Raw genomic sequence first — 13,642 nt, forward strand, 5'->3', positions numbered from 1 at the left:
CTTCTTCTTTTGGCAAAGGCTCTTAGCCTTAAATAGTGTTATTTTGAACTTATCGAAATAACAGTCCGTCGTCGTTCGAGCGAGGTTGAACACTTCTTCTTTTGGCAAAGGCTCTTAGCCTTAAAGGGTGTTATTTTGAACTTATCGAAGTAACAACCCATCGTCGTTCAAACGAGGCCGATCTCTTCTTTACATTTGGCAAAGGCTCTTAGCCTGAAAGGGTGTTATTTCGAACTTATCGAAATAACAGCTCATCGTTGTCCGAGCGAGGCCGATCTCTTCTTTTCATTTGGCGAAGGATCTTACCTTAAAGGGTGTAATTTCGAACTTATCAAAATAATAGCCCGTCGTCATTCGTGCGAGGTCGAACTCTTCTTTTCATTTGGCGGAGGCTCTTAGCCTTAAAGGGTATTAATTCGAACTTATCGAAATAACAACCCGTCGTCGTTCGAGCGAGGTTGAACTCTTCTTCCCTTTTGGCGAAGACTCTTAGCCTTAAAGGGTGTTATTTTTAACATATCGAAATAACAGCCCGTCGTCGTTCGAGCGCGGTTGAACTCTTCTTCTTTTGGAAAAGTCTCTTAGCCTTAAAGGGTGTTATTTCAAACTTATCGAAATAACAGCCCGTCGTCGTTCAAGCGAGTCATTCGAGTGAGGTTGATCTCTTCTTTTCATTTGGTGAAGGCTCTTAGCCTTAAAGGGTGTTATTTCGAACTTATCAAAATAATAACTCGTCGTCATTCAAGCAAGGTCGATCTCTTCTTTTCATTTGGCGGAGGCTCGTAGTAAAGGGTGTTACTTCAAACTTAACAAAATAACAGCCCGTCGTCATTCGAGCAAGGTCAAACTCTTCTTTTCATTTGGCGGAGGCTCTTAGCGTTAAAGGATATTATTTCAAACTTATCCAAATAACAACCCGTCCTCGTTCGAGTGAGGTTGAACGGTTTTGAGAGGGCTCTTAGCCTTAAAGGGTGTTATTTTGAACATATCGAAATAACAGCTCGTCGTCGTTCGAGCGAGGTTGAACACTTTTTATTTTGGCAAAGGCTCTTAGCCTTAAAGGGTGTTATTTCGAATTTATCGAAATAACAACCCGTCTTCGTTCGAGCGAGGCCGATCTCTTCTTTACATTTGGCAAAGGCTCTTAGCCTTAAAGGGTGTTATATTGAACTTATCGAAATAAGAGCTCGTCGTCGAGCGAGCGAGGCCGATCTCTTCTTTTCATTTGGCTAAGGCTCTTAGCCTTAAAGGATGTTATTTCGAATTTATCGAAATAATAGCCCGTCATCGTTCGAGCGAGGTCGAACACTTCTTCTTTTGGCGAAGGCTCTTAGCCTTAAAGGATGTTATTTCGAACTTATCGAAATAATAGCCCGTCGTCGTTCAAGCGAGGTCGATCTCTTCTTTTCATTTGGCAAAGGCTCATAGCCTTAAAGGGTGTTATTTCGAACTTATCGAAATAACAGCCCATCGTCGTTCAAGCGAGGTCGAACTCTTCTTTTAATTTGGCGGAGGTTCTAAGCCTAAAAGGGTGTTATTTCAAACTTATCGAAATAACAGCTCGTCATCGTTCGAGCAAGATCAAACTCTTCTTTTCATTTGGCGGAGGCTCTTAGTCATAAAGGGTATTATTTCGAATTTATCGAAATAACAACCCGTCGTCGTTCGAGCGAGGTCGAACTCTTCTTCCCTTTTGGCGAAGGCTCTTAGCCTTAAAGGGTGTTATTTTTAACATATCGAAATAACAGCCCGTTGTCGTTCGAGCACGGTTGAACTCTTCTTCTTTTGGCAAAGGCTCTTAGCCTTAAAGGGTGTTATTTCGAACTTATCGAAATAACAGCCCGTCATCGTTCGAGTGAGGTCGGTCTCTTCTTTTCATTTGGCGAAGGCTCTTAGCCTTAAAGGGTGTTATTTCGAACTTATCAAAATAATAGCCCATCATCGTTCGAGCGAGGTCGATCTCTTCTTTTCATTTGGCGGAGGCTCTTAGCCTTAAATGGTGTTATTTTGAACTTTTCGAAATAACAACCCATCGTCGTTCGAGCGAGGTCAAACTCTTCTTTTCTTTTGGCAGAGGCTCATAGCCTTAAAGGGTGTTAATTCATTAAAAACAAAGTATCCACTTATTAGTTAACTGGGTAATATCTTGTTATCCAGTAATTAATCAGTTACCCGCATAATTTAAAAATTATCTCAAATTACTTATAAAAATTCTTATTTATAATATACTTTATACATTATACTACCGTCGTCATATGGTGCCTTGCGGGATATTAGTCCATAAATATCGGGTATTAACGTTCGACCCGTATTTTATCCCAATATGCCAAATTTAGATGAAAATTCATTTTCTTTGACTTGCTTCCCATATCACCTTCATGAATTTACTCATCATTTGTTTGAAATAGCATAATTCTTATAATCTCCAAATAGTATTTTCCTTGGACTGTTGTCCATTACCTTACGACTAATTCAACGCACAACACTACAGGGTGCAACATTGTCGTAATTTAATACTACGAAGCGTAACATCATCATAATAGAATAATGCGTGATGAAATATCGACGTAATATTATGGGGCATAACATTAGATATCCCAAAGACTACCTTACATACCAGATATGGTCATTATGAGTTTCTGGTGATGTCCTTTGGCTTGACTAATGCTCCAGCGGCGTTTATGGACTTGATGAACAGGGTTTTTTGGCCTTACATTGATGATATCTTGATATACTCACTTAGCCTGGGGGAGCACGAGCAACATTTGAGAGTAGTGCTTCAGACCTTGCTAGAGCAGAAGCTATATGCTAAGTTCTCCAAGTGTGAGTTTTGGCTAGAGTCAGTGGCATTCTTGGGGAATATTGTGACAGTAGAGGGTATTAAGGTGGATACCAACAAGATTGAGGCAGTTCAGAGTTGGCCATGTCCTACTTTAGTGATCGAGATCAGGAGTTTCCCGGGTTTAGCAGGTTATTAGCGTCGATTCGTGTAGAGCGTTTCATCTATTGCATCACCTCTAACTAGATTGACCTAGAGGGTGCTCCTTTCCATTGGTCCGATAATTGTGAGGCAAGTTTTCAGAAGCTCAAGACGGCTTTGACTACACCATCGGTTCTAGTGTTGCCTTCTGATTAGGGGATGTATACGGTATATTGCGACGCTTCACGCATTGGCTTGAGATATATATTGATGCAGGAGGGTAGAGTTATTGCATATACTTCAAGTTAGTTGAAGATTCATGAGAAGAATTGCCTTGCGCACGACTTAGAGATAGTAGTGATTGTTCATGCTCTTAAGATATGGAGGAATTTTTTGTATGGGGTGTCGTGTGAGGTTTATACTGATCACCACAGCTTACAACATTTGTTCAAACAAAGGGATCTTAATTCGAGGCAGCGTAGGTGGCTTGAGTTTCTAAAGGATTATGACATCACCATTTTTTATCATCCGGGCAAGGCAAATATGGTCGTAGATGCCTTGAGTAGGAAAGTAGAGAGTATGGGTAGCTTGGCATTCATTTTAGTGGAGGAGAGGCCACTTGATTTGGACATTCAGTCCTTGGCTAACAGACTTGTGAGGTTGGACGTTTCATAACCCAGTCGAGTCCTTGCGTGTGTTGTTGCTCAGTCTTCCTTGCTGGGGCAGATCAAGGCCAGGAAGTTCGATGATCAGCATTTGGCATTTCTCAGAGAGACGATGCTACAAGGTAGTGCCAAAGAGGTTTCTATGGGCGAGGATGGAGTTCTGCGACTCCAGGGTCGCCTATGTGTTCCCAATGTCGATGGCTTGATAGAGAGGATTCTGGAAGACGCACATAGCTAACGGTATTCTATCCATCCAGGTTCTACGAAGATGTATTGTGACTTGAGGCAGCATTATTTGTGGCAGCGGATGAAGAAGGGCATCGTCGAGTACGTGGTTAGGTATTTGAATTGTTAGTAGGTTAAGTATGAGCACCAGAGGCCAGGTGGCCTACTACATCAGATGCCTATACCAAAGTGGAAGTGGGAGCACATTACTATGGACTTCATAGTTGGGTTGTCGCGGACACTGTGGTAGTTTGATGCAGTTTGAGTCATTGTCGACAGGTTGACCAAGTCGGCACACTTCATTCCGATAGGGACTACTTATACTTCAAAGAGGTTGGCACAGATCTATATTCGGGAGATAGTTTGATTGCACGGTGTGCCCATTTCCATCATATCAGATAGAGGACCTCAGTTCACTTCGCATTTCTGGAGAGTTGTTCAGAGTGAGTTGGGGACCTGTGTGGAGCTCAGCACAACATTCCATACTCAGACCGATGGACAGCCGGAGCGTACACTTCATATTTTGTAGGACATGCTTAGAGCATGTGTGATTGACTTTGGAGGACAATGGGATCAGTTCTTGCCTTTGGCCGAGTTTGCTTACAACAACAGTTACCAATCCAGCATCGAGATGGCCCCATTTAAGGCTTTATACAGTCGGTGATGTCGTTCTCCTATCGGGTGGTTTGATCCCAGGGAGGCTAAGTTGTATGGTACAACTTTGGTTAGAGATGCCTTAGAGAAGGTAAAGTTGATTCAAGAAATACATCACATAGCTCAGTCTAGACAGAAGAGTTACGCGGATCAGAAGGCACGTGATGTATCATTCATGGTCGGCAAGAAGGTCCTCTTGAAAGTTTCGCCGATGAAGGGTATCATGAGATTCGGGAAGAAGGGCAAGTTGAGCCCAAGGTTAATTTGCCCATTTGATGTGTAGAGGATAGTTGGGGAGGTTATTTATGAGCTTGCTTTACCTCTCAGCTTATCGGGAGTTCATCCAGTTTTTCACGTGTCAATGCTTGGAGGTATCATGCCGACATGTCTCATGTGTTAGACTTCAGTTCTATTCAGCTGGATGAGAGTTTGGGTTATAAGGAGGAGCCAGTTGCCATTATTGATAGGCGGGATGCCCAATTGAGATCCAAGAGGAATTCCGCGGTAAAGGTCCGGTGGAGGGGCCAACCAGTCGAGAAGGCAACCTGGGAGTCCGAGGAGGATAGGCGGAGCAGATATCCCCATCTTTTTCCTAGCTCAGGTACTTTTCTATATTCGTTCGAGGACGAACGTTTGTTTAAGAGGTGGAGAATGTAACGACCCGACTGGTCGTTTTACTTTCTAGAACACCGTTCCCCTAAATAAGACTTCTCGTACTTGTTTTAATTGATTTATGACTTGCGGGGATGGTTGGTTCGGGATTTGGAAGAGTTTGGATTGAAATCGGAACACTTGATTCCTTAAAGTTGCTTAAAAGGCCAAGTTTGACTTTGGTCAATATTTTTAGTAAATGGACCCGGACTTGTATTGACGGTCCCGGAGGGTCCATAGTAAAACATGGGACCTGGGCGTATACCCCGAATTTAATTCCGAGGTCCCTAGCCTGAGTAATGAATATTTGTTAAAAATTGTTAAATTGAAAATCTAAGGATTTAAAGAAATTTAATAATGTTTGATCATGTTGGTATCGAGCCCATATATTGGTTTCGGATCCCTGTACAGGTCCAACATAACATTTAAGTCTTGTCGGTGAAATTTGGTGAGAAGCGGGACTGATTTGACGTGATTCAGACGTCCGGTTGTAAAAATAGGAATTTTAAATGTTCTTAAGGATTTCATGCATTTTGTTGTTAAATCCGTAGTTGTAGATGTTATTTCGGCGATTTGATTGCTTGAGCAAGTTTGTACAATGTTGTTGGACTTGTGTGAGTATTCGGAGTAGAGCCCCGAGGGCTCAGGTGAGTTTCGAACGTGGGTTGGGGGTGAAAAACATCCTATTTTTCTGGTGTTTCTGGGCAAAGTTGCAGGTCTCGCAAATGTGACGAAATGTTGCAATTGCGAACCTGCATTTGCGAGGAAAGCATCGCATTTGTGATGAAGCCTGGCTGGGGGCAGTGGTCGCATTTGCGAACCCAGCAGGATCCGCATTTGCGACCCCTCTGTCGCATTTGCGATCAAGGCAGGGGAAGGCCTAGTTCGCATTTGCGGTGGTTTTGTCGCAATTGCGACTTCTCATTTGCGAACCTGATGTCGCTATTGCGAGATCAGAGCCTGGACACAGCTTTTAAAAATGGGACTTAGGCCATCTATTTCATTTCACTTCTACACTTGGCCGATTTGGGAGCTTTCAAAGAGGGGATTTTACCCTAGCATTGTGAGGTAAGTTATTTCTACTTAATGTGATTTTAATACTTGGGTTTTTGGTAGATTAACACACAAAAATTAGTAAAAATCATGGTGTTTGAGTAAAACCTAGGGTTTTGATAAAAACAAGATTTAACCACGAAATTTGTTATGGAATGGAGTAAAAATTATATATTCTCGATCTTTAGGCTATGGGTAACAACTTTTTTCCAAAATTTTCGGAATCCGGGCATGTAGGCCTGGGGTCAAATTTTAGAAATCTTGTAATTTGGATTGGGGAATCAGCCTAATGGTTGGGATATGAACTTTTGAGCCTATATTGATTGGTTTCTATGCTATTTGGATAGTTTTGGAGTATTTGGCACCAAATTGAGGGTTTAGGCTTAAGCTTGGACCGGAAAGTAGGTTATGGAGTGAGGTAAGTCTCTTTTCTAACCTTGTAAGAGGGAAATCTCCCCATAGGTAAACTTAATTAATACGTGATTTGATTGTGGGGGGTCACATACGCACGAAGTGACGAGAGTCCGTATGTGGCTACTATTTCTATTATGTCCGGGTAGTTATAGGCTTACACCATACTTTGTGGGTATTGTTATGTGATTATAAATTGTGGAATTGCATTGATTGAAACCTCGTTGGGAAGGTTATGATTTCAAGTAAATAATTATTTTGAAAAGAATTAAAGAAGAATTTAAGTTGTATTTATAAGTTACTGCATCGCAAGTATATTCCGCATGCAGGGTGATTATTTCCATCCTCTCATGGGAGCGGGTCGTTCGCCTCGGCAGATTGGTAATTGAATATATAAATGGTTCGGGCTGTTAGACTCTCGGCAGTGCACAATTTACTTTTATGTTGTATCGGGCCGAACGAGCTCAACGGAATTTGTGTGATAATGGAACCGGGACATCTTATAATCCGTATGATTTATTTTTTTAAAGACTACTTGCTATAAAAGAGGAAATGCCTAGACTTATGAATTAATGAGAAGGTTTTTAGTATTATTTCTTATTTGAACTTGTTTCTACCTATGTACGTTGTGAATTGAAATATTGAACCTTATATTATCATATTATTGACCCTAGTGAGTGTCAAGTCGACCCCTCGTCACTACTTTTTCGAGGTTAGACTGGATACTTATTGGGTACATATTGTTTATGTACTCATACTGCGCTTCTGTACTTAATTGTACAGGTTCTATGGCAGGTGCATCTGGCTACCCGTCTGGTGCACATTCTTGATAGTTGGCCGAGATTCCACGGTGAGCTGCTCCCTTCCTATGCCGTTCAGCAGCATGATGGAGTCTCTCTTTTGTCTTTGACTGTCTATTCCATTTCAGACAGTAGGGTAGATGTATTCTTTTGTATATTCTACTAGATGCCCATATACTTGTGACACCAGGTCTTGGCACACACATTAGTAGACTATTCTTTTGGGATGTAATCACTTAATTATGATATCATTTGGTCACTTCGGCTTTAAATTTGCCTAAACTATTTATTATCACTGAATGTTTTAGATTTAATCTAAGAAAATGTCGGAAATGTTTTGATGACATAAATTGAATCCATTAGTTGGTTGAGTTCAGCTTGCCTAACCTTGTTGTTGGGCGCCATCGCGACCTAGATTGGAAATTGGGTCGTGACACTTCACTCTTCACTCTTTGGCTCAGTTATTTGTAGACAATATATTTAAACTCTCTGGCCAGTGGCCTCCCCTCAATTATTTTTAGTGGTACTATTTACCCATAAAACGGTACCGTTAAATTTATACGTAATTTCTAGACAAGTGAATTAATTCGATCATGAAATAATAAAATAATTGAAGACAAATGATGGAGGTGTAACTGTGAGCATAAATGACAAATTCTTTGTAACGGACAGTACACACAATGCTGTAGAATATTCTTCATTAATGCCACCGGACAGAGGGTATTTATTACCTCTTTATGAGTATCATTCCTTCAGGTGCCAAACAGGATAATTGCCTTCGGTTCTACGTGTCATTCTGTTAAGAGGCCACCTATCATAACATATTTTACCCTATACAGGTACGTAGACCCAATGTTGTCAATAAATTTTAACAAGAATCTTTTCCAATCAATGAGTCCATATACACACTTGTTCGTCCTACTATCTTCAAACGAGAGTCCATTAGTCAAATGATCACTCAGCTATCTCAAATTATCTACTAAAGTTACTTTTCTTTCGTTTGCAACAACAAAGTCATTTAACTATGTCTATAGCACTCAGAAAGTCACTCAACTAAATTTTTCAAATTTTGGATTGCCAAATACCTATTTTACCCTCTAAATTATAAACATTTATCTTCTTTTTTAACTTTTTTAACTTTTAATTTTATGATTTTTTCCGTTTTAATTTATAATTTTATATTATGGACTTACCTATAGAATAAATAAATTTTATTTGTAAATTAAAAAATAAAAAGTAATTAATCATATATAATGTCGGAATAACAAAATAATGAGCATAGTAAAAACAACTAATTAGAATAATTTATTCGTAATAATAATTTTAGTATTAACAATAAAAATTCAAAAATTTATTTACACAATTGAGAATGAAAGAAAATAAAAGTTGTAAAATATATATTCCATGAACATAATAAAAATAGTTATTTAAATAAAGGTATTTCTATAATATACACAATATATTCTTGAAAATTATGCTCAATTATATTATTATTCAGTCATTATATGAGCTGAAAACTAATTTTCTATTTTTTATTTTATAAATAAAATATATTTATTCTATAGGTAAGTCTGCAATGTAAATTCAAAGAAGGGAAAAATTATAAAATTTAAAAAGTTAAAAAATTTGATAATTTGGAGGGTAAAATAGGTATTTGACAATCAAAATTTGGCAAATCTAATTGAGTGACCTTCTGAGTGTTATATTCATAGTTAAGTAACTTTGTTGTTATAAACGAAAGAAAAGTGACTTTCAAACGAACTTGAGTAATTGACTCCTTCAAACGAACGTCAAATCAAGGTCTTAAATTGTTGTCTATAAACATGCATACCTTCATTGCTTTTGTTCTGGATCACATCATGCCTCTTTGGCCGAGTTGTGGTATACCACATATCTATGTTACCATTTCAAGCCCTGTTTACCTGGAAAAAGGTAATTATAATTATATTTGATTTTGTTGTTCTAAAAATACGTGTTGTATTTTTATACTAGTTGTTAGGCAATAGGTGCTAAGTATAAGTAAAGAATATAAGAAATGCAAACCAAAGCTATCACAGAATCGAGCCTCACGCTGGCTAGAACAGAGGCTTCGAGGCATGTTTAGGGCTGTTGGTAGTGAGCTATTGATGAAGAAACAATGAAAATGGAGGCCTCAAAGATGGCCTTTTGTGCTTAATAATGAGCAATAAATGAAGAACGATAAATGGACAATGAGAGAATAACCAATAAATGTGTAGAACAATTATTTAAGCGAAGAGAAGAGAATGTTGTATTGTATTCCATATATTCCTTACAAAATGACAAGGGTCCCCTTTATATATGAGGGGTGAATCCCAACACAGTACATATCTAATAAATGACGAAGAAACGCTAATAGTACAGATGTATAACGGCTCAGCACGGATTTATACTATTCTCACAGACTTTGTCTGTCCTCATCGCATGCCCTGGGGGGTTTCCGGCCTTCCTATGACGGTCGTCAATTTTCATACTGCCTTGAGGTATATCGTGGTGAGTCTTCAACGTACCTTGCCGAGGCGAGTGTTCCGAGGAAGGGCCTCGGACCATGCTTTGATCCCATCGAGGCCAGGCTTGAATTGCCACAAAAGTCTCAAATCGGTCTTTCCTGATTTTGACCGTATACAGATAGTCCCCGCATTTTAGAATGAAAAAAATAAGAAATGATCTTGACCTCAACTTTCTCGAACCTCACGCGATGATGTCATGTTGGCGACGTAGGCGCTCGAAATGATCAAAACATCCCGTCGGTTCATTCCCCTAGAAGTATTGAATGCACCGCGAGTCAGTTTCCCATAAAACATTAAATGCACTGCCGGTCTGTTTCCCCAAAAACATTGAATGCGCCGTCAGTTTCGTCGCCATTTCTCTATAAATAAGGTATTTCTGAACCTAAAGCTCCATTCGTTCCTTCTTCAACAATCTTTAGCCTTTCCCTTTCTATGTATCCTCTTCTAATCTCTGATTCTTATGGTCCAAACCAGTGACCATAAGGTCATAAGGAAGCAACCTTATCAGTTATGCCATGGCTCTTTTTCGAAGCCTTTCCCTTCTAAGAGGAATTATACTAAGTTGTTGTTGTTGGCTCGAATCGATGAGAAGAGGGCATCGGATTCTTCCCGTATCAGAAGATATGTGGACTTTAAACTGCTGCTCATCTCTCTTAACTTCAACCCGGTTTAGCACTTCATTCCTTTTCCTTTCCATGGAGTGAGGTGGCACTATCTACTAACTTTTGCATCTCACACCGGTGCAACGTCTCAAGAAATGGCTTCATAATAGTAGTGCTGACGAGGCCCATACTCGCCAAGCTTTTCACCAGGCCACAATTTTCTTTGCTTATCAAAAGTTTTTGCTCTTTGATAGGCTATAGCCTTTTCTTCATCTATTGCTGCTTCTGAGGAGGTTCTCGAAGACAACGTTCTAAAGATCAAAATGGAGTCCCCGAGAAAAGGGTTCTCGAGGATGTTGCCCTTGAGGACAATCCCTCGAAAGTAGATTAGGCTTTTCAGCTATTGTTTTCTGCTTCTTTGTTTCTGTGTAAGGACCCCTCGTGGGATTTTGTAATCATTTTTCATTAATATAAGAGTTTCTTCATTTTGCCTTCGACTTGTGTTGAACTCCATTTTTCCTTTGTTTGTGAAAAATCCAAGTGTATGACACTATCAATCGGTCTGAATATCGGACCCGGACATAATAAACCCTTAGGTTTTTAATTGGTTAATATGATGTTCCTTGAAGCTCTTTGTTATCCCTTAGACTTAGTCTGGATTGATTTGATGCGAACTTAGGTGCCGGGACTTCTGGGACCGAATTGAGTTAGAGCAGGGTCTCGATTTTTTAAATAAAGCTTAGCCTTTTTAGGCCTCGTTGATAGTCCTCGTGTGGTAAGCTCCTCGAGCTAAAGCAACCTTTAGATTTTGCAGCAGGGTGGGTGCTTGCTCGATCATCTGAAAATAAAGATAGCCCTTAGGCTTTCACAGATAATCCCCGAGTGAGAGTTTACTCGAACTTGGGAAGCCCGTAATTGAGTGAAAATTTGCTTTGAACTTAAAATAAAAATATCCCTACAGCGTTATAGATAGTCCCTGAGCGAGGACATACTCGAACTCGGGTAGACCTCAGGCTAAAATAATCGATAGAGCATTTTCTTGAACTTGGGATGAATATAGCCCTGAGGCCTTATTAACAGTCCCCGAGCGAGAACTGGCTCGAACATGGGTAGCCTTAAGCTTAATAGTCGAGTGAGATTTTGCTCGAACTTGAAGTAAAGATAGCCCTAAGGCTTTATGAATAGTCCCCGAGTGAGAACCGGCTCGAACTCGAGTAGCCCTTGGGCTTGATATTCAAGCGAGTTTTTGCTCGAACTCAAAGTAAGATAGCCCTCAGGCTCTATGAATAGTCCTTGAGTGAGAACCGGCTCGAACTCAGGTAGCCCTTGGGCTTAATAGTCGAGCGAGATTTTGCTCGAACTCGAAGTAAAGATTGCCCTGAGGCTTTATAGTCCCCGAGGGAGCACTGGCGCAAACTCGAGTAGCCCTTGGGCATACTAGTGAGCGAGTGACTACTCGAGCCCAACTCGTAAATTTTTCTTGAAAATTTCCGACAATCCAATTCCCGATGCTTTGGTCCTGACATTAACATCATGACATAAGCGGTTGAAGTGACTTGAAGGGTTGCTTTTGTACGATTTTCAAAATAATTAATTGTAGGAAGCCAATGATCGACCTTTAGGCTTCCTCAGCACGTTCAAACAACCTTTATAAATAGACAAAACCCCATAACTCTGCCGATATTGCCCTCTTAGTGCTTCCAAGATTTCATTTATCCTCTTTCAATTTCCTTGAACTCTCCCTTCTCTTTTCTAACGACATTTTCCATGTTCTCGGATCTTTCACTTTTAGAGATGACTAAAACTTCTAAATCCGTTCCTCAAAAGTAAAAAGCTTCATCATCTTCTCGAACGACAAAAGGAAAACTGGTAGTTCTTCCTAGCATCGAGGAGTGTACCCCTGGGCCTTGTGATACATTTTCTGATTTCCAGGTCTAAACCCCTTCCTCTGTTCTGGGACGATGCAAACCCATGTCTTGATACATCAGCCTAATAACTAAAAATGAGAAAGTGAAGGTCGACTGCCATTGGGGGGAGGCGGTGCAAGTAGAGATTCCTTCACGTGGCGAAGACATAACCAAGCACAAAGTCGGTTTCCTTAGTGTATACACATATCCTTTCACCTTAGGACCGGTAGGAGCCTCTTCTCCATCGATAGACCCAGCGATCCTTGATTTCTGCATACAATATCGGGTGACGCTTGGACAAATCTATCCATCGTTCTGGCATATTGTTTATCTGATTAGGCATTTCTCGAACATGGTCGAGGGGATGCCTTTTACTCTTGATCATCTGATCAGATTGTATAACCCCCGAATTTATTGAGGCGGCCTGATTAAGTTAAAATGTCGATCCCCGAAGGCCTTTTTTGCTAGCATCTATGAAGATAAGGACCGAGGATGGATGAGCCGCTTTGTCCGAGTTAGGACCCAAGACCTGATCCTTGCTGAAAGAATGCCATTCCCTGAGGAATGGAATATGAATCGTAAGTAAAACATGTTTAGCTAATCAGGTATCTTTTCCTGCCTTCGAATTAACTCCTTTTGATAAATTAACTCCTTCCGATAAATTAACTCTTTTCGATGATACAGCTGTCGAGTGGTACCCCGGTGTCGTCGAGGATCTCCCGGGCTGGGTCCGACGACTCAATTCGATCTGCTTGTATGCTAAGTGCGTGTGGCACAATCTGGCTAAGACCCTTTGGGAGGCCAAAAATTATGGTGAGTTTTTATCTCTATTAATATTTGAGCTCTTTAGAGAAGATATCTCTCATTAGTATTCTCATCCTTAGTGCCTATGCAGGCCTTAAAGAGGCCGTTTTGATGAGGGAACACCCACCTGGGGAAGAGGATACCCCGGAGCCTGCCAAGGAGAGAAAGAGAAAAAAGAAATCACCGACTGGGTCCCCAAAGCCAAAAAAGGCTAAAGTTCACAAGCCCGAGGACGGTTTAGTGGCCTCAACTCGAGAAGCGACCGAAAGTCTTTGTGCCTAGGGTGAAGAGAGTGATGACTGCCTGCTGGTACTTAGGGGGAGAAGAAGTGTCATTGCGTTGAAGTCTACTAAGATTAAGGTTGTTGAGCCTGAGGATACTAGAACGGAGGTCGCCAAGATAGTCCCGACCCGAACTGAGAA

The sequence above is a fragment of the Nicotiana sylvestris genome, chromosome 2 (genome assembly GCF_000393655.2).
Source record: "Nicotiana sylvestris chromosome 2, ASM39365v2, whole genome shotgun sequence".
NCBI lineage: Eukaryota > Viridiplantae > Streptophyta > Magnoliopsida > Solanales > Solanaceae > Nicotiana > Nicotiana sylvestris.